Source organism: Mustela lutreola, chromosome 1 (genome assembly GCF_030435805.1).
Source record: "Mustela lutreola isolate mMusLut2 chromosome 1, mMusLut2.pri, whole genome shotgun sequence".
In the NCBI taxonomy this organism is placed as follows: Eukaryota; Metazoa; Chordata; class Mammalia; order Carnivora; family Mustelidae; genus Mustela; species Mustela lutreola.
In genome coordinates, this window is record NC_081290.1 from 275331288 (window position 1) to 275354281 (window position 22994).

Below are 22994 nucleotides of genomic sequence, written 5' to 3' on the forward strand. Positions count from 1 at the left end.
AAAAAAAAAACAGTTTGTAATTTTGTAGTCTGCCTAATAGTCCTGTTCTCTCCTTATGACTTACCCCCAGCTTTGTAAAATCTCATTCTCCTAGGTCAACCAGGGTGAGTATATACTAAATATATACATTTCTATTGATGTACTCAACATGTGCCTTACTACAAACTTACTTTACCTGATTCAGGTGAATCTAAAAAATTTGAAGAGATGCTAATTTCAAGGATGGGATTTTCTTCAAAGATTAGAGGTTGGAAAGTCACTGGCAGCCTACAGATTTTATTATTTTTACATGTATTTTTCAAAAACACAAATTCTATTTGTAATATACAATAAAAACTAAATATTGCTTTTTTATTTTTACTCTTGCTTAAATTTTAATACCACACCAGAAAGTATAATTGTTAAGATAACAGAATAAATGTCAAATAGATGTAGTGAGCCTAAAACAAGAGGTTGTAAGTGTGATTACCTGAGCATCAGTTGTGGATGGTCTTCAGGTTTTCAGTTAGTCAGGAAAATGTCTTGGTCACACATATGCCCCCTTTAGTTACATAGTTTGCTAACCCTTCACTGACATTTACTTCTGAAAATGTGAGACTACAAAGCACTGATTCAAACAAATCTCAGTAAAATCTCTAAGATGTTAAAGCTAAAACGTTTATTCCTGAAAATATGAACTATGAAGTTTATCTCTCCCAATTCTATCGAGGGTCTGAGTGCTGTAAGGATTGCTTTTTACAAACTAGAGAAAGAAAACCAGAAATAGGGATATGTGAGGGTGAATGGGTGGCTCAGTGGGTTAAGCCTCCACCTTTGGCTCAGATCATGATCTCAGGGTGCTGGGAGAGAGCCCCGCATTGGGTTCCCTTCCCCGCCTCTCTCTCTCCCTGCTTGTGATTTCTTTCTGTGTTAAAAAAAAAAAAAGAAGAAAAAAAAAGGAAATAAGGATATGTAAGATATTATCAAACATGAAAGAACATTCATTTCTGTTCATTTGTACTTATCAAGTCCTAAATATCACAAATGTGCTCAAAGGTTATTATTGAAAAGCTGTATTTCTTGTTCCTCCTTTAAAGCTGCTATATCTACGAGAATATGTGGGAGAAGTGGAAGACTATGTATTGACAAATAACATACATTTAGAAAGATATGTGTGACAAATATGTGATATATAAATATATGTGTAAGAAGACTTTCCTTATAGGATTGGGAGTAACATATGATGTTGCATTAATATTCCTGAACCTTCAAGAGCAGTCAAATATATCCTATAGACTGAGTGATGTGTTATACAAAACAGGACCCCAATATTTATTAAATATAAAAAGATGAGGGAAATAATAGAATAGAGCAACATATCTTAATTTTATATCGTTGCATTGGCAAAATTAGTCAGAATCATGTCAAATCTAGGGAGAGGTATATTTGAAGAGTGCTGAAGGAAGGTGTCACATTAGTAAGATACTGTGGGACTGACAGCATTCAATGAAGTGGTCATCAAGAACTGAGAACAGGGGTGCCTGGGTGGCTCAGTGGGGTAAGCCTCTGCCTTCAGCTCAGGTCATGATCTCAGGGTCCTAGGATCAAGCCCTGCATCGTGCTCTCTGCTCTGCAGGGAGCCTGCTTCCCCCACCAACCCACAACTGTCTGGTTCTCCTCCCCACCACTGCCTGCCTCTCTGCCTACTTGTGATCTTCCTTTCTGTGGAAAAAAAAAAAAAAAAAGAATTGAGAACATAATATTGCAGTGACATGAAAACACACACACACACACACACACACACACACAGAATATAGCTGATGAGGGGTATTTATTTTTGCTAAAATATCCCACTATATTACATAGTACCATGAATTAATTTGCTTAAATTATTCCATAACATTGCATAGAACATTGTAAATTAATTACTATTGTTTTTTGTGGATAAATCTTTTCACACCTTTCCTTCTCCTCATTCATGATCATGCAGCTGAATAATATGAATATATTTTTCTGCTTGGGTTGATCCAGGATCCTGTTAGGAAGGAAATAGTGTTTTTCATTTTCATGTACTTCTATTTGGGGATGATGTTGAGTAACTTTCTGATTATTACTACTGTCAAGAACAGCTGGACACTCTGGAGTCCAATATACTTCTTCCTTTTCCACCTATCCTAATCTGACATCTGCGTCTGTACTTCCATAGCCCCTAGAATGGTTGTAGATGCCCTTTTGAAGAATACCACTATTGCTTTCAGTGAGTGCTTGGTACATGTCTTTTCACTACATTTCTTTGGCTACCTGGGGATCTTCATCCTTATCCTAATGGCTGCTGACCACTATGTGGCCATCTGTAAGCCCCTGTACTACACAACCATCATGAGGCAAGTCTGTGCTGTGCTGGTGGCTATGGCCTGGGTGGAGTCCTCTGTGCATTCTTTAGCTCAGATGTTTCTGGCCTTGAGTTTACCCTTCTGTGGTACCATTGACCAAAGTTTTTGCAGTCCTTGTTGAAACTTGCCTGAGCAGACATCATTGTGATCAACCTACTCCTGGGGTCCAAATTGGGGCCAAATGCCCATTGAGTTCTGTCCACTGATATGCTCCTATGTTACATCTTGTATCTTGCCCTCTTCCACTTCATTGTGGTCATCCTGTATATTTATATACACACGTCCTGCAAACACCTTCTCCATGGGTAAATGATAGCGGTGTTCTATACACTTGGAACAGCTTGCTCAACACTCTGACACTCTGAGGAATCCAGAAGGGAAAGCTACCATAGGAAATTATGCAGCAAGAAGTGGATTTAAGATGACTAAAGATGAAAGGAAGTTTCAAATATTTTCTTCATAGTTTGGATTTACCTAGAAGTCCATAAAGAATATGATCTTAGTGGCGCCTGGGTGGCTCAGTGAGTTAAGCCTCTGCCTTGGGCTCAGCTCATGATCTCAGGGTCCTGGGATCGAGCCCTACATCTGGCTCTCTGCTCAGCAGAGCCTGCTTCCCACCCCCCCTCTCTCTGCCTGCCTCTCTGTCTACTTGTGATCTCTGCATGTCAAATAAATAAATAAAATCTTAAAAAAAAGGAATATGATTTTAATGTGGTAGAGCTAATAGAATTCTGTCTTTGGAGATGAGCACTAGTTCCTTCAGGAAAATATCAATATGGACACACACACTGGTTGGGCTTAAGTCAGTTTTATGTAGAGGAATAGACAGCATAAACTACAAACAGGTACATAAGGTCTATAGCCTTAGATGTGTTCCACTATTCTGTCTCTGCCTGTCTCGCCTACCCTATTGCTTGTGGTTTTGATCTAGAGCTTGCCCTGTTCCTCTTCATGTGGACTCTTGGTGTTCTCTGCTGCTCTGTACCACCCTGAATGTTTGCATCCACATACTGGAGACTTTTGGTCTTCCAGTTTCCATTATCAGGCACTTTTGTGTCATTGCAGCTGACCATGAACCTTCAATGTAGTTGTTCTTCCTGACTTGGTAGAAAGTATCAGATTCAAATAATTATAGGAGTTTTATGTTGTAAAAGACACTATGTAATCTAATAATTTCCATTCCAATTCTTGGAGTTATATTCTGAAATCCCTTCTTTTAAAGATTTTTTTTTTTTTTTTTTTTTTTTTTTTTTTTAGAAAGACAGAGAAAGAGAGAGAGTGAGATAGACAGCATTCTCATGAGCAGGAGTGGGACAGAGGGAGACTCTCAAGCAGAATCCCACTGATCATGGAGCCTGAGATGGAGATCCCTTGTTACTGAGATCATGATCTGAGCTGAAATCGAGCTTCAGATACACAACTGATCGAGCCACCCAGGCACACTTATATTCTGAAATCTTGTGATATGTTTAAGTACATACTTCTAGAACAGTAACTGAACTTGGTGAGAAAATTCATGTTTCTGAGATAGTTATTTGATATTAAGAAGACCTTAGTGGCTTGGTTTATATGCCTAGTAGTATTCTTGTGGTAAAATCTACTTTATGCTCCTATTATTATTATATATAATAGCTCCTATAATTATTATAATTATAGCTTAGATGACCCAAGTTAAGGATGATATATTTATGCAACAGAAAAAGAGTGGATAAGCAGTAAGTAATAGTTAATATTAGAATATTAATTACTAAAATAATAAGATAGTCCCAAGGATGATATTTAGCCCTTGAAACAGAAATATTTATATCACAGACATGAATTATGAATTATTTTTCCTGATAAAGACAAACAGGTCAATGTAAATAAAAAAATCATTGGTTTGCAGAAATTCAAGGATAAAGGAGAAGAGGTAAATAAGCAGAACATGGGATATTTTAGGGAAGGGAAACTACTCTGTATGATACTGTAATGATGGATACATGACATAATGCATATATCAAAATCTGTAAAACTTGGTAACACCAAGAGTAAATCCTAATGTAAGCTATGGACCTTAAGAATACTGTACCCATATTGGCTCAGTAGTGATGAGAAATGTAGGGCCCCACTGCAAGATGTCAGAGAACAGAAATTGTGAAGAGCATAGAATGTATGTGGAAAATCACTGTACTTTTTGTGTAATGTTCCTGCAAATCTAAATCTGCTTTAAAAAATAAAAAATAAAATATATTAAAAAACATATTAGTGAGAAAGTGCCATTCTGCCATTACAGTGCTTAAAAATATTTTATTTGAATTTTTAAACAAATTAATTATATGAGCCACACATATTGATGCCCAGAAATCCTTTACAGTTTATGCTGGTATGCTATGCTAATCTTATTAGTGAATATAAAATATTATATTATCTGTGGTTATTTCTTAAAAATTGACATATTTTAACATTGCAAGCATGAATTTGAATGCTGTTATACCTCATGAAGAATTTTCAGCAAAATGCATTAGCTACATTACACAGGATAGTCTTTAATATTTTGAAGTTGTATGCTTTTTAATTTTACATTATGTTTTTGTTTCTTATAACATGCAAACTTTCTCAACATTTTCACATCAATAAACATATATGCTGAATTGCATATAGTTTTTGAAAATAGTTTGTGTCAACTAATACCAAATATGCTTGTTTTTTTTCCATTAAAATATCTATATGTATTTTAGATTCTGATTTGGAGTAATTCTGTAATCTACATCTTCATATCCTCAGGCAGGATTTTGTGTAATAAAAATGGCATCTAAGAAGTTATTGTTACATGAAAATAATTTGTAAGTATGTGTGGTGATGGAAGTTAGCTAGACTTATTGCAGTGACTATTTTTCAATATATACTTGTATCAAATCATTATGTTACATACAAGAAATTAATATAATGTTATACATCATTTATATCTCAATTAAAATAAAGACTATATTCTCAATTTATTAAACATGAAAGCCACAGTAAGAAGTCTGGTCATTTCTGTGAAAGTTGTTGATTTTATAGAATGCTAAAGCCTGGTTAATTTGAAATGTGTGTCTAGATTTGTAGCAGAAAATGTCCATAGCCATAGGTCAGCATTGTGTGCAAATAATAGTTTCAATCACTAATAATATTCTAAGAGAGAAATTCATATTATTAAGGATGATAATGAAAACAAATAATAACCACTATACAAAAGAGGTCTTTAAATGAATCTGTTGTTTAATTTAATTTTCTGAACTACTATTTCATGTTCAGAGACAGCTTTCTTAGGTCCAGCTAGGTAATGATACAGTATAGAACATGCCTAGGAGAAAAAGTTTAATCTGGCAACAGTTATGTTTCTTTGTATATAACTGCAGAGGCCATCTGTCCATTTCCTCTCTGCTCTAACAGCTCTGGTAAATTTCACCTTCCTCATTATTATTATTTTTTTTTTCTGCTCTTTATACCTGGTTGTTATGGGCCTACAGACTGATTGCAGCTCTTCCATTTTACTTACATATTCTAAAAAGTTTTCCATGTTTTTAACATCTCCCTTTTAATAAAATCCTACTATCAAACATTCAAACATCTTCTCTATAATGACATTTGCTGTGTTTCTTAAGCAACCTTTATTTAAATCCTATCTCATGCAAAAAAGGTGTGTGTGTGTGTGTGTGTGTATACATATATATATTTTTTTTTTCTGTAGAAAATCTTTTTCAGATGTCTCTTATTCATTCCACTTACAAATTCTGGTATATTTCTCATGTCATAATGTATATTAGTAATTAATAAAATTTATTTTTTAAGGCAGCATTAGGTTCACAGCAAAACTGAGCAGAAAGTACGAAGATTTCCCATAATACTCCTGTCCTCACACACAGACAGCCTCTCCCACCAGAGTGGGACCATCAAAGGAAGCTACTCTCACAAGTTATTATCTCTCCAAATATTCTTTTCATTAAGCTTCACCCTTGATGTAGTACATTTTATGGGTTTCAATATACATAAGGACATGTATCCACAACTATACTAACATACAGATATGCTTCCGGTTCTAAAAATCTTCTGAGATCTGTCTATTCATTCTACCCTCCACACTGACCCTTGGCAAACACTGAAGGTGTCAAGTTCTCCATTGTTTTGCCTTTCCAGGATCCATATGGTTGCAAATCACATAATAAGCACCCTTTTCAGATTGCCTTCTTTTGCTTAGTAATACACATTTAATTTTCCTGCATATCATCTTGTGGCTTGATAGCTCATCTTTTTAACGCTGAATAATAGTCCATTGTCCAGAGAAATCACAATTTATTTATCTATTCACCAGTGGAGGGAGGTCTTGGTTGCTTCTGAGGTTTGACAATTATAAATAAAGCAGTTATAAACATCTATATGCAGCCAAAATATGCTTGCAAAATGTACTTTAATTTGCTTTGGTTGGTTGACCATATCTTAATCTGTCTTTTGCTAGGCTTCATTTTGTTTTATTTTTTTCTCTCTCTCTTTATAGCAGAGAAAGTCTTCACTACTGGATTCATTAACGTTCCCCTCATCAACTGGAGATAGGTAGGGTTTGTCAACAATTACATTTATTATTCAGTCCCTTAGGTTTTATCAAAAATGTTTTATATTCTTGTCAATGGTGAAAAAACAAGTAATTATGTTTTTAGCAGCTTGAATTATTGACTCTTGCTCTGTCTTAACTACGCATTACTATTATTTTTGATATGAATTCAGGAGAACTGATTACCAGGAGCTGACTTAAAACAGGTCTCTTATACGGATATCTTCATTGTACAGCTGATTTCTGAATGCACATAGAGGAAGTAGAAATGAATGTGCTATCATAAAGGTACTTGTGATGATTTAAAGTCATTATTTTAATTTTGGATTTCAACCTCATCACTAGTGCAGAATGTGTATCACTATGAGAACTGGCATATAAGCCCAGGATTTTTAATAGAGTTATCATTAAAGTTGTTTTGTCTTTATAATTCACTGACCAAATAGTGTCATTTTATTTGATTTGGCAGTTTTTTCTACTGGCGACACTAATCACACCTTAATACTCCATAAAATTAAGTTTTCAATTAATTCTGGTATGTGAGAATTAGGATTCATTTAGCTATCCCTTTAAATTTCTTTATAATTCCTCTTTCTTTCATGAATTCCATTCACAATAGACACTGTATATAAAGATAATCAAATATTTTTTAGCTCATTTAGTCACATCAAGCTCATTTTTAAAATAAACTTGCTTAGGTATATGTTTGCTCAAATTAATTGTGTACTTCTTTTGAAAATAATGTTTGACACAAAACTTTCCTCATGGCATTTTTCATCTCTGTATTTCTCAGAGTATAGATTAAGGGATTGAACATAGGAGAAATGATGGTATAAAATAGAGCAAATACTTTGTCCTCAGGAAAACTGTCTGGAGGTCGAAGGTAGACAAAGATCGAAGGCCCAAAAAACAAGCTGACCACAGTGATATGAGACCCACAGGTGGAGAGGGCTTTGCGTCTTCCCTCAGCTGAGTGATGTCTTAGACTAAACAAAATAATGACATAAGAAACAAACAAGACAACAAAGGTAACTAAGGCAACCATACCTGAATTGGCAACCACAAGGACACCAGTGATGTAGGTATCAGTGCAGGCAACTTTCAGCAGAGGGAAGATATCACAAAAGTAGTGATCGATTTAATTAGGACCACAAAAGGGCAACTGGATTGCCATCAATAATTGAGGAAAAGAATGGAGAGCCGCACCAGCCCACGCAGCCAAGACTAGGAGATGGCACCTTGTCCTGTCCATGATAAGCAGGTAGTGGAGAGGTTTGCAGATGGCAGCATAGCGATCAAAGGCCATGGCGGTAAGAATGAAGATCTCAATGCCTCCAAAGAAGTGCACGGCAAATAGTTGTAACATGCAATTACTGTAGGAGATGGATTTTGTCCCTCCTAGTAGGTCACTAATTAATTTGGGTGTAATACTAGAGGTATAGCAGATGTCCATAGAGGATAAGTGGCTGAGGAAGTAGTACATCGGTTGGTGAAAAAGAGGACTATATTGAATGGAGATAAGGATCAGAAGGTTTTCTGCCAACAGGGCACTATAACTGAATAAGAAGAGCACAAAGCAAAATATTTCTATGTTCTGGTCATATGAAAGTCCTAGAAGTATGAATTCTGAGATGTTTCTCTGCTTCTCCATATACTTGTGTTTTCTATATATTCCACACAAATGAGTATGTTTCTGAAGGAAATAAACAGAAATTTGGTGAAAACTTAATAGTATGAACACAACGATATAAAGTTTACTAAGAGTAGATTGACATGAATATTAATATTAATTATTCTTGATTTCTTAAATTAAGCTGCTTTCTCCAGTTTTATTGTGTTTGATTCTATAGAAGTATTGTGGAATAATTTTATAATGGGAATGATTATCTATGTTGCTCAGTTTTACTGATAATGATTTTAACAATATTTAAATTATATTTTAAAAATTAAAGATGATTATTATTAATTACATTATTTAGATAAGAAAGAAAGTTTATAAAAATTCTCTTCAAGTCAAAAAATACTTTGTTGTATATATCCTAAATGTGTGTGGCTAATACATGAGGTCAACTTTCCTATTTTCACCCTTTTCTGGTCAAATTCCATGAATTATCTGGCACTGAAACCTCAGGAAATGCAAACATGCCAGTCTGAACTGCTGAAGCTTAATTTGTATAAAGCACACTCTTTTTTTTTGCTATGTGACCAAATATTGCCAATGTGTCATGCTAAACCAATGGAATCACTGTTATTTTATAGAGTGAAGAGTGGGGAAAAAACTATACAGCAAATAGAGAATGTCTATTAATGACGGAAATTGTGGAAATAAATTAGCCATTTCATTCATTTACCTAGTTATATTTCATGTGTTAAAGAGAATTTTAAAAGTGTAAATACTGTGACTAATGGTCGTGATGACAATCATTAAAGGATAGATAAAACCATTAAGTTGCTCAAGTATGTTTCAATAGTGCATTTGTCATGCTGTTGTCAAAAAAAAAAAAAATCCTGTGTTTTTATACAATCTAAGGGACTAGGGTCAAAAAAGGGGATGATACACAAGGTAACATTAGTCAAACTTAATGGTCAGGTTGCACTCAGCAATATTTATTGAAACAAAATAAATGCAACATTCATGTATTTGCATCTTTTGTAACTGATGTGTTATTTAAAGACATTACTTAACTGATTCAAAATAAGTTAAGAATAGAGAGAATGCACTTGGAGTAGTTACTTGCCTCAATGATGAGGAATTATCTGTCCCTACTGGGTTTGAACAGCTAGTGTACTTCCTATATTTCTCTGGACCTGCTGGGACAGTCATAACTAGGCCTCCCAATGTCTATTTTTAAAAAAACTCAGAATGCATTTGTAGCAATGTTATATAGAAATCATCAACAGTAGGGAATCTCAAAATTAATATTTATGTGTTATATAGTCCCAGAGATTATATATATAGATAATATATCTATACACATATATGTATTATATCTCTATATATTTTATATATACTATCTATATATGATATGATATGATATAACATTACATTATATATCATATATAGAGAGAGTTAACAGAGAGGCATTCAGAAAATGGTCCATAAGGTAGGAGAGCAATTCTGCTTTGAATTATTATTCTAAATTCTAACTTCAAAAAGGAGTAATTTTTAGTGTTTTTCTACATTTTTTTGAAAATAATACTGAACTACAGAGTATTCAACGTTTAACCTTAACTACTCTTTAGTTGAAAAGTTTTAGGGAGGTAGAATTCATTGATCTATTTTCTACTCATTGCAAGTGATGTTTACTCTTTGTTAATGAGGTGGGAAATGTTAATTTTTCAGGAACAGTTATTTACCTAAAACAATTTGGTTTAAGAAGAATTATTACTCAAGAAGACTACAAATAATTTAAAGGCAGACTTCACTTGACTAATCCAGATCTCTGATTTTAAAAAGAAGAAACTCAGATCAAGAGAATCTAATCATTTCTCACGATGCAGGAGTAATACTCTGTGAATGTCTAGAGCCAGAAATCCCAATTCTCTCTCAGTCTGGGAAGAAAGCTGAGTGGGAAGATGATGGGTGTCATGAGAAAAGCATGAAAAATTATCCTGAATCCATAACTCGAATAGAAAAGAATATGCAAGATGATGGGTGGACAGACATGGAGTCAGTCTTCTTGAGTATTTATGGAGATAAAGATATACGGACTACTTAACATAAATCTTGTCTGGCATTCCCTCATTCTAAAAAAAATTAAATAATTTTCCTTCAGTTTTACGAACATACAGATTGTTTAATTAGGATTCTTCCTTGTTTCTCGACCATCATTGGCACTGAATCCATAATAGTACTACTTACCCATCTCACCCTGTAACCTGAGGGGCATTGCACATGATCACTGCAGACAGCAGATGTAAAAGGGAAAAAAGGGAGGAGATTTATTGCCATAAAAATAACATTTTGATGGCTGAGATATTATAGATACCTCTTAGGTTAAAAACTGAAGTTATAGTTGATGTGTAAAAAATGTCAGACAACCACCGAACAAGTGGTTAGAAGAGCACAACACAGGAAGAGGGAGAAACACTGAGGCGTCTTAAGGAAACCAACCAGTACAGTCCTTGAGTGAATTCCTTCATCTTTCTAAACTGCATCTTACTCCTTTTACAATGAAGATATCATTATGATATTCAGAATTTTAATGAGGAATTACATGAGCTAATAAGAAATAGCCCATGACACTTTGGCTCAAATCAGATTAGTTTAGAACCACAGAAAGCATCATGCACCTCCACACAACCAAGGCCAGTAGAAAAATAAAGGAAAAAGAATATCATAACATGGACTTCATAACCATTCAGGTAAACTTCAGCTTCAACAATCTGTTGGGGAAAACATTTAGGTTAGTTGGATGCCTCATTGGTCCTCTGAGGGAATGCTTAACCTTAATGCTTAGAGTGATTTCTTTGCACTATAAAAATATAGCTAACTGATTACTTCACTTCCTTGGTTATTCTAAATAAAAATTTTGAGTGTGCTTTTAGTTAAACTATCATATAAGAATAGAAGCTTTTGTGTTTAAATTAAAGCTTCCATCATGGGTGCCTGGGAGGTTGAGTCAGTTAAGCTGCTGTCCTTGCCTCAGGTCCTGATCTCAGGGTCCTGGAATCAAGCCTTGCGTCCTTTACCTGCTCAGCAGAGAGTCTGCTTCTCTCTCTCACTGTGTCTCTCCCCACTCCGTGCTCAACCCTCACTCATGTTCTCTCCCCACCTCTCAAGTGTATGTGTGTATGTATATATATATATATATTTCCATCACATGTTCATGTTTTCCCTTAGTGTAGCAGAATAGCATGTTATAAATTTAAATTAGTTGACTCAGATGAAACTATTCTAGGATGACAAGTGCTTAAAATATTGGAATTTCTTATCACTGTACATATTCAAGCATACAAGGCTATTTCTTAACAGCAATTATGTACAAACAGAGGTTTGTACATAAGTACAAGAATGGGACACAATGAAATTCACTCAGTGAAATTCAATGAATAATACACAATTAAAACTAACATTTATAAAGCATTTTTATAGGAATGGAATTAGCATATATTTCAAGAGAACTTATAGTATTGAAATGAATTTATATGGAATAAGACCAGATAATTCGTCTAGATTGTGCTTGGTGGAACCCTTCCCAAACCAAGATGACAAGGATAATTCACTAAGCATAAGATCTGAGAGTCTGGCAGGTTAGTTTTAGGCTATATTCCATCTCCCAGATACTCACTGTGCCAAATTATCCCCAGCATCAAAATCTGCAATAAAATGAAGAGAATTATAAATCAGTAATTCACATACTTCCAGATTAATTCTCTACAAATATTTTGAAAATTTCAATATGACTTACTCCTTCTACAGTTTCACAAGGGACATGGACTTCAAATATTTACTGGATCTATCAAAGATGAAGAAAGGTGTTGTTCTGGCCCAGGAAAGTAGACTAGGAATTTCAAATGCTGATTTAAGATCTGAATGCTAGACCACTAAAAAAATAAAAGTATTTTTTTTTATTTCCTGCAAAAGGTAACAAGAGTATTAGGTCCTGGAGATCATCGAGCTTCTGCCTACTCCTGAAGAAAATTTGGTTGGGACTAATGAAATATAAACTTTAGGAGACACTACAGTAATTAATAGTTCTTTGAAAGTTGTAAGTAATTACATTCCCAAAGGCATTTCTAGAGAGACCCTGGCCAATGTGCTAAACCACTGCCCAGAATGATGTCTCTCTTTGCCCTGGGTGGTGCTTTCCTCCTTTGCATTAGCGTGCCTCAGGCACTACTTCTCTGGAGACCCAGAAAGGCCATAGTCAGAGCAGGTCAAGAAATTTTGACTGTTCTGTAAGTTCATCCAGCTTTCTGAAGAATGAGAGGGAAAGCAGTGTAGTCTGTAATAGTACCCGGTTAGCCACGAGGAAAATGTGAGATGAGATAGAACAAAGAGAACCACACATGAGCACTGACAGTCCAAGTATGCCCCATTACTAAGATGTGATGTGTGTAGAGTCGATGAATCAATACAGTCAACAATCTGCAATATGAGAACGGGTGCAGAACTATCCATGGTTCGGGACTAACTTCGCTGGAAGGGATGGTTGCAGGATAGGAGAAAAAGAAAAGGAACGATAAAACAATAAACACTCTTTTCCCATGAACATAGAAGGTAGGAGAAATAAGGAAGATGAAAAATTTAAGAGGAAGTGCGCACCTTGATGGATCAATCTTTGAAAGCTCTAACTTTGGCTTAGGTCAGATCTCAGTGCCCAGGAATGATGGAGTCCATCATCAGGGAGTCTGCTTCTCCTTCTCCCTCTGCCCTTATGCCCCACTGCTTCTCTCTATCTCTAAGATAAATAAAATCTTATGAAAATTCATTAGATGATTTAAAACTTAAAATTTTGCATATTTTGACATAAGTATTATTACCTCTATTATGCATAGAAGAACATAAAAAGTTTTAGAGTTTAAATAACTAATTTGCATAGGCAAAAGTAAGAAAGTGGTATTTCTAAATCTAATGCTGTTTCCAGGCTTTGAAAGTTTTGTAACCCTGAGTAAATGAAGGAGTCTATCTGATGGAGTTCAGGGCAGGCTGTCTCAATGTGCCACTTAGATATGTGGATTGTTTTGAGCTGAAAACAATCAGGCCCAAAGAGTTCAAGAGGAGTTTTTTTCTTCCCCAGTATCTACCTAATAGAATTTAGACAGAGGGCCTGGTCTAGGAAGAGAGATACCACCAGGAAAACTACAAAGAGTGTGCGGTAGGCATGGCAAACTTGGGGGTCTCTGCAGGGCTTGCTTGTTCAAATGCCCCTCTGTGTCCATTGAATCCCTACCCCCTTCTCCTTAGCTCAGGAGAACATATACACGTCAGTTGCCTGATTATCAGGGAGTTTCATTTCTTTGGGGTTCCCATATATATGAAATCAAAGTTTTTCTGTTTTTTTATTTTTTTTATTTTTATTTTATTTCCCTTGGTTAATCGGTCTTATGTGAATTTAATTGTTAGGTGAGCCAAAGAGCAGAAAAAGGGAAAAGCTTTCCTCCCCTACATAGCCCTTCGGCACAGAGGATATCAAAGCTTGATGATTTTACAGTTTGTCCATTTCAATACCATACCCAATGTTGACCAAGCTTTACCCAATCTAGCCTGTATCAATCCACAGAGAAGAGAGCCAGTCATATCTTGTGTATCCTCCCCTGACAGACACTCTAGGACTCCCCTTAGAGACATATACAGGTGTCCCATCAACATCTTCAAATCTTGACTTTGCCCCTCATCATAAACGTGTTTTGCTGAAAACGTTTTAATCTTAATGAAGTGCATTTTATCTTTTTTTCTTATATGGACCACACCATTGTTATTATGTTTAAAATTATTTTTCTAATCCAAGGTCACAAAGATTTTGCCTCTGTTTTATTCTAAATGGTTTATGCATCTCCATTTTATATATTGGTCTACGTTACATTTGGAATTGAATTCGTACAAGCTGTGATGAATGGATATTTGTGGTGTTCTTGCTGTTGGTACATATCAATATCTAACATTCCTACTGTCATTCATTGTGAAGACGATGTTTTCTCCACTAAATTGCCTACAGACCCCTGTTGAGAATTAGTTGACCGATGCACACAGTCTGTTTCTGACTCTCTAGGCTGGCCCATTGATCTGCTTGTCTAGCTGCATGAGAACAACACACTGTTTTGAATACAGCAGCTTTATAGTAGACCTTGAAATGAAATAATGTAAGTTCCCAGCTTTGTTTTTCTTAAAGTTGTGTGACTTGATGAAGTTTCTTTACACTGCTGTATACATTTTATTTTTTTTATTTTTTAAAAGATTTTATTTATTTATTTGACAGACAGAGATCACAAGTAGGCAGAGAGGCAGGCAGAGAGAGAGGAGGAAGCAGGCTCCCTGCTGAGCAGAGAGCCCAATGCGGAGCTCGATCCCAGGACCCTGGGACCATGACCCAAGCCAAAGGCAGAGGCTTTAACCCACTGAGCCACCCAGGTGCCCTGCTCTATACATTTTAGATCACTTTGGAAAATAATAAACTTGTGCCTATTCATATTTTTATGGGATTCCTTGAATCTTAACACATATTTGAGGATAATTCACATCCAAAGAGTATTGACTCATCTGGCCCAGGAGCACAATATTTGTTTCTATTTATTAAGTTCTTCATATATTCTCAACAGAGTTTTCATAACATTTTCAGTGTATGTCTTGTCCCTATATTGTCATATTTTTCCTTAGGTATATTGTGTATTTGATGCTATTGGAAATGGAATTTAAAAATCCAATTTCTGTTTTGTAGTCTCCAATACAAACTATGCAACTGATATTATATATTGTTCTTGTATGGCACAACTATTCTAAACTCACATAAAAAAAAAAAAGTCTCATCTTGAACAAGAATTTGGCAGAATCGGCAGTTTTCACCATGACACAATTGTATAGAAAATTCTAAGGAATGTATAGAAAACGTCACACTATTTAGAAGATTCAAAGAAATGCTGGACCAATGAAATGAGTTAAGATGAATTCACTTCTGTTTTATTATTATGAGTTTTGTATAGAATAGAAATTATTTTTTCTCTAATGTTGGGTAAAATTCACTACCAGAGCTATCCAGACAGGAGGTGTGAAGACAATGTAATAAATTCAATTACTTTAAGATGTAAATAAAGACCACTGAGAATATGTATCTTTAACTTTCAGGAGCTTGTGTAGTTTATACCATTAAAAGACTTTTTTGTCCAGTCTAAGGTGTTGAATTTATTGGCCTTAGTATGAACACTATATATTTTGTTATTATTTTAAACATGTGTAGAATGTATAGTATTATCACATCTATTATTAAAAACAGCAATGTTTAGTAATGAATGAGTTATATGTATCTCAGGAATCAAGATCCCAGAAACTAAACCAAAGTAAAATCCAAACAAAATAGAGGTAATGATGTAACAAACTAAGGAACGAAATGGCTGACATAACTAACATTCTTTGGGTGGCACCTGGGTGCCTGGGTGTCTCAGTTGGTTAAGTGTCTGTCTTCGGCTCAGGTCATGATCTCAGGGTCCTGGGATGGAGCCCCATGTCTGGCTCCTTGCTCAGCAAGAAGCCTGCTTCTCCATCACCCTCTGCCTGTTGGTCCCCCTGGTTGTGTTCTCTCTTTCTTTCTCTCTCTGTCAAATAAATAAAATATTTTAAAAATAAAATTAAAAAAAAAAAAAGATAACTAACATTCTTAAATAGAGAAAGGTTGATCCTCCAGAAGAATTAAGAAAATTCCAAAAATGTCATTGAGATCAATCAAGAGAAAAGAGAAAGAAAAAAAAACCTGCAAATTACTAATAGAAGGAATGGAACTCATGTGTTGATGAAAAGTAATGTTCGGTTTTACAAAATATTTGAAATCCAGCTGATGATATCTATTCAAGCTAATCATGAGCTATTTTCTAGGGGAACCTGGGTGGTTCATTTGGTTGAGCATCCCACTCTTGGTTTCAGCTCAGGTCATGATCTCAGGGTGGTGGGATCGAGCCCCACATCAGGCTTTGCTCTTTGCCTCTGCTTCCCTCCCTGCACCTCTGCACCTCCCTACTCCAAGCTTACATAGGCAAAACTAAATGTTACTTTCACTTAAATTGAGATTACAGAGCATTTCAGAATCAAAAACCAAAAACTCTGAGGCCAGAATTCTTACAACATGTACCTACTTGGATGGGACAGATAGGGCAGGCATCTCAGCAAAATGGGCAGAACTAGCATTCTGGGAGTCTTAAGGGACAGAAGCCTACTTTTAATTGCCCTGATGGTTATTGTGTGAGACATTTTCAGTTAGATTCAGAGCAGAATCCATTACAGTTTGCTTATTTGGGTGCGCTGAATGAAGAGCCCACGGAAAGCATATTTGCATGAGGAATAAGAAGCAAGTTGATGAAGAATTATAAGCAAAGAAGGAGCTCTAAAGATAGTCTCAAAATAATAAGGAAACTTACTCAGTTGAAAGAAAAAAAAAAACAGGTTTCAGTAAACCATATGATATGTAAAAGGTACAGTGAAAGCATTATACGAATATTCTCCCACAAGTTTATCATAGAATTTATAATAGGGGTGGACAGAACTAAATAATACTGAAAGCAAAATGCTAAAGATAAAGAATTTGAGGAGTGTAATATGTTAACGGTGCTTGAGAATCCAATCAGAAAACCTTGCAGCAGCAGAAAGAGACCAATGGCTGTCTTTGAGGATGTTTAGTAAATAGAGGCAGGCCATTCAAAAGCTTCCAAGGTTTTTCCTTCCTTCAAAGGAAAAAGTGCAGTGAGGGGCCACCCTTGCTCTCCAGGAAACAAGTTCTAGTCAAGTGAATAGTTACCCACATAGACACCAGCATCACCACCTCCCTTCCTCATCAGTGGGTAGCCTCAGATAGAAGGAACCAAGAAGCATCAGTGCTTTTTAAACTAACATAACGAATTAGAATTTTTGCTGCTGTTAATAGACAGGTAAGGAACACAGTTTTTGAAACTTGAGAGTTCAAACTCAGAGAGCCTGGATATAACCTCTTACTGGCCATACTATTTAACACCTCTAAACAAAGTCTTTAAATTCTAAAATCCTGAATTCATCTATGAATGTCATGCCAACTATGTTCAAAATCACACAGCTTATGGGTTCTAACAAAGATTTCCTAACTGAGACCATACATTCCTGGCCACCATAATGCATCTGGTACACCATATCCCCTCAGAATCACCTGCATGTGAGAATTTACTCAAACCATGGAGGCTCTATTATATGAACTACACAGAAATAGGTAGGGCCAGAGTTGAAGACAGGCCTTCCATTCTTCTCCGGCAGCCCTGAAGGTTGATTTCAGCTCTTTCGGTATTCTCGTCATCACCAGAGAGCCCCATGATTATGGTGTCACATAAAATAGATATTTCAAAGCAATTAATTCTAAATACTTCATCTTCCACTCTACCTAAACCATCAGCCTTTTGAGACCATTTCAATTTTACTAAATATCTCTTAGTGGATGATTTAGGTACAGTATCTGAATCAGTCCTCACGATGGATGCCTTCGGACAAATATAGGGTTGAGCACAGGGTGAAGGATTAGGAGAGGGGGCTGGGGCAGGGAGTCATATAAAATTCTTACAGCCACAGCTAGTTTAGGCCTCCGGTCTTCCCCTTAGGCCCCTGACAAGGTATCTAAGCTTCTTCCAGCCTGGTGTTTTCTGATAACTCTGGGGCATAAAGAAAAAAGCTGTGTAATAGATTTCTTAGTTGATGACAGATATTCCTTTAATTAAAAATGAGATTTTAAATAAGCAGTAATTTCTTATGTAGATGAATAGAATCTATTAATAAATTGATACATAATTTAATTTGTTATATTTTATTTGTCAGTTTTTTATACAGTGTACTCCGTTTTTGCCAATAAAACCTTTGGATCCTTGGGAAAAGAATAGAAATAAATTTAAATTTTTTTGCATAACATTCTTTTTGATGGGATAGGAATTTCCCTGACCTGTGCTAAAATATTCCAAGAGCCCCAAGAATCCCAAACAACACACACACACACACACACACACACACACAGGCACATGGCATTTATATACTTAAAAAAAATTCCAAAACACTTTTGACACAGTCTACATTAAGCCATCAAACAGATAGATGAATAAGCTGTCAAAACCAATTTCCTATGGGACAGACAAAATATTTTCACATCATATTGTGGAGGCTTGCATGGCTCTAGTAGGAAGAAATAAAATATTAGTTATATATGTAAAAGTTCCTAAGATTTGAAACATCCAAAAACTGGTGCCAGACACTAAGATAATACCTACTACCTCCATGACTTATCTTTGATTTTTGCCTTGACTCTGGGGAAGAAGTAACTGAATCAAGCTAAGTTTGTATGGAAGCAATGTAATCATTCTGCTGAGAAAAGACAAATTCTGGGCTGAGAGAAACTGGAAATGATTGGAAGCATAGAGCTGAGATTAGGTTACAAGATCAATGGACAAAGAGGTAACCAATAATTGAGGGAGTAGTGTCGCCTTAATGCAGAAAAAAAAATAAAAATAAAACTATTCTAAGCATCTGGTGGTCTGCTAATTTCATTATATCCTTTATAGGCACATGGGATTATATGATAAATTCTTAGCCTTTGACATCACTTATCTTATGGTTAATGCATGATTGTTTATGACACAAGGACAAATTCTAGATATGTAAGAACAATGCATATAGTCACATAAAAAATAAAGTATTATCATAGAATTTAATTCAGCTACTATTTGTTTACATCTTAATTTGTCCTCAGTTTATTGATAGAAAGATAAAAAGAAAAATAAAGCTATACCACATACTCCTCCTTCTCAGACAAACTAGTGAAAGCACAGTTCATAAGAAGCAGCACTTAGGACATAGGGTTATGTGGAGAAAACATACTGCTGAAGAGCAACAAAAGAACAGGGCTGGAATCAGAATGACTTCTAGTCTGTTGGATCTGCCAAGTCTTCCTGAATAGGAAAACATGAGCAGTGTGAATTAGAGTTAAGACATGGACCCTCAAGCATGGCATGGGGACTCCTAAGCAGAGGAGATAGCTGTTATACAACCATTAAGTTGATAGATTGTAGGGTGTGTTTGGAGAATGTAGATGGACCCAGTGTAGCTGGATGAAAGTATCTCAGAGGGGCGCCTGGGTGGCTCAATGGGTTGGGCCCCTGCCTTCGGCTCCAGTCATGATCTTGGGATCCTGGGATTGAGCCCCGCATCAGGTTTTCTGCTTGACCGGGAGCCTGCTTCCTCCTCTCTCTCTGCCTGCCTTTCTGCCTGCTGGTGACCTCTGTCTGTCACATAAATAAATAAATTAAAAAAGAAAAATGTAACCAGGAAATGGGACACACAGGAGGAAAGACAGGGAAGGAGAAAATTACATAACTTGGCTTTTCAATGTGTCTTATGCTGTTTAAATATTTCACATGTGTTTGTCCAAGTGATAGTATATCTTCATGAGCTATAATATTACCCCATTTCATAGCAATACACAAATAAATCAAATTGCCAAAACCCAAAGATAAAAACTTAGAGTCACTATGTCACCCAACTTTCCTTGACCCCAAAGCCTGTCACTGTAACACCATACTTTCTTCCAGTGTGATGACCTCTGATAGTACCAGTTAGAGCTGAACCCTGAACCAATGTGAGGACATTTATGATAAACAAATGAGAAGGTTGGATTTTGTTGTAAGGAAACCAGGGATCCATATAGATGTTTTTTTGAGAGGCAATTGATTTGATCAGAGATGAGCTGTGGAAGGTTATTTCTTGATTTCCTCAAATCCAAGTGCTCGCACCTGGAACTAACTGGACTCTTTCAAGTGTGGATTACAATCTGAATTAGAATTACTTGCTTCTTTGGCTCATACTAACTTCAGAGGCTCTTTAGCCCAGCTCCCCAAAGAGAACTCAGATGCTTTTATAACATCACAAGTGATCAACTGTCTGGGGACAACGGATTGAATGAAAGCACAATGAAAATCAACCTCTTGACTTGAATTCTGAATGTGCCATTTTAGACCACACTTTCCCCATGGCTATTTTCATCTCCATGTTTCTCAGGGTGTAGATGAGAGGATTCAGCATGGGGGCAATCACAGTGTAAAGCACAGAGACTTCCTTATCCTTGTTCTCACTCCCAGCAGGTAGAACATAAGTATAGATACAGGGCACAAAGAATAAAAACACCACCATTATGTGAGAGCTGCAGGTGGAGAGAGCCTTGCGTCTCCCTATGGAGGAGTATGTCCTAAGATTCCATAATATGAGAATGTAAGAAACCACCAGGACAAGAAAAATGACAACCACCACCATTCCTGAATTTGCAATCACTAAGATACTAACAACATGAATGTCTTTGCACACCAGTTTCAAAAGAGGCTTCACATCACCTATGTAGTGATGGATCTGATTAGGACCACAGAAAGGTAAGTCAAGTAACATGAGCAATTGAGTGACAGAGTGCCAAAACCCCACACCCCAGGCCATGAAGACCAACGTGTTACACCTCCATCGGTTCATGATGACCATGTAGTGCAGGGGCTTGACAATGGCAATGTAGCGGTCTAAAGCCATGGACACCAAGATGAATATCTCCACACCTGCCAGCAAGTGGGCAGTGAAGAGCTGGGTCATACAGCTGTTATAAGAAATGTTTTTTTCTTGCTGTGCCTAAGTCCCTGATTAGCCTGGGGACCACAGTGGAGGTGTAGCAGAGATCCATGAGGGAAAGGTGACAGAGAAAATAGTACATTGGTTGTTCAATTAGATGGCTGCAAGTGATGGTGAGTAAGATGATGAAATTTCCCATTAAGACAGCCAGGTAGCACAGCAGGAACAAGAGAAAGAACAGTAGCTCTAGTTGCTTATTTTCCCATAGTCCCATGAAAACAAATTCTGTGACGTTGTTCTGATTTTCCATGAGACTGAGGTGAGTCCAGAGACACAACAGAAACTTACTTCACCTGAAATGATATGGAACATATGACATTTTTTGTAGCACTGTAAATATTTGGAGTATTTTTGTATGAAAAAATATGTAGATCACAGAGGAATTTTTGCACTTAATGTTTACAGTCTTTCTGGTGTAAGACATATCATTATTCAAATGATGTTTGTGAGAGCATACTAAATCCTGGGAATTTAATGAACATTTTGAATGCATTTAACTCATAATGACCCAGGAGTGACTCTGCTGATTTTTATACATGGGGGAACGCAACTGGATGGCTTCCAACAATAACACCAATTCATTCAGATAGTAAACAGTAACCTAAGGTATGGACCTGTATCAAATGCCAAATTCTGTGCTCTTGAGAGTTATGTCACATTATCCACTGACCAAAAGGATTTTGTTCTGTTTTCCACCTCCTATCTCTGCCATTAACACTCAGATAAACTTAAGCAATTCTCCTCCATTCCATATGCTACTGACAATAACTTACAAAGCCCCAATCCAACATCATATTCTATACATTCAGAAGTAAATATTTATTCAAGATATAAAATCACAATCAAGATGCTTAATCATAGCAGATAAATAAACTGAATTAGTTGACCACAAATTCAGTGACTCACCTTCTTGGTAGTTTTGTTGAGGTTCAGTTTGAACAAGATTTTGTCATGATTCAGGAGAGGCAGGAAATGGAAAACCAGGGGCACAATCTGGGCATCTGGATATAGGAACATGGTGCTGCTTTTATATAAAAGCCTTCCATTTTCCCAAATCATTCTGAAGACACATTTTAGAGGTTGCTGTTTAAAATGTTAGAACACTGCAGAGAGCCAGTTGTTTTCTGTTGACATGTTGAAGAACCCTAGTGATGAAAGAACATCCTGCATGTTTAACCATGCAGTTAAGCAGCATAGCCACTTAGATGCAGTCGATCTAGGAGAAGAGAAAGAATATGTTGAGCCATCACATTTTACCCATTACCAAGTGTCTAGCACAGCAAAATCATGATTTTCCTAAAAGACGGTTAATGCCAATTCATTATTTTCATGGTACCAGAGGGGAAGAGTGTGTTGAGGAGAACAGATCTCTCATCTACTGCTCATAAAGTGGAGCATCCAGGGTCCTATGTCTTGTTACCTTTTCCTTGTTAATACTGAGAAATTCATTGTCTTTCATCCTCCCTCCCTGGTTGGTAAGTGGAAGTAAAAACACTGGATCTATTTGTCTTGTTCTGAGAGCAAAATGGAGTTCATTGGGAATATACAGTGAATGGTCTCATGGTTCTAACTTGTTAAGTCCATAGATGAGTACTCCCAAAACTGTGTAGAGAGGAACACACAGTTGTATAAGAAAATAGAAAACAGGATGATCTTCATCAATTAATCGGTTTTACCTATTGGCTTTGTATTCTTCCATAATGGTGTGGGTTGAAGATTTTATGCTAGACATACATTT

The 22994-nt window shown here is 36.2% G+C and overlaps 2 pseudogenes; both read right to left on the reverse strand.

Annotated features, from left to right (window-relative positions):
• Positions 1-7654: 7654 nt before the first annotated feature.
• LOC131822587 (olfactory receptor 4P4-like) lies at positions 7655-8590 on the reverse strand (annotated as a pseudogene).
• Positions 8591-20566: 11976 nt separating this feature from the next.
• Positions 20567-21506, reverse strand: LOC131809101 (olfactory receptor 4P4-like; annotated as a pseudogene).
• Between the last annotated feature and the right edge of the window lie 1488 nt (positions 21507-22994).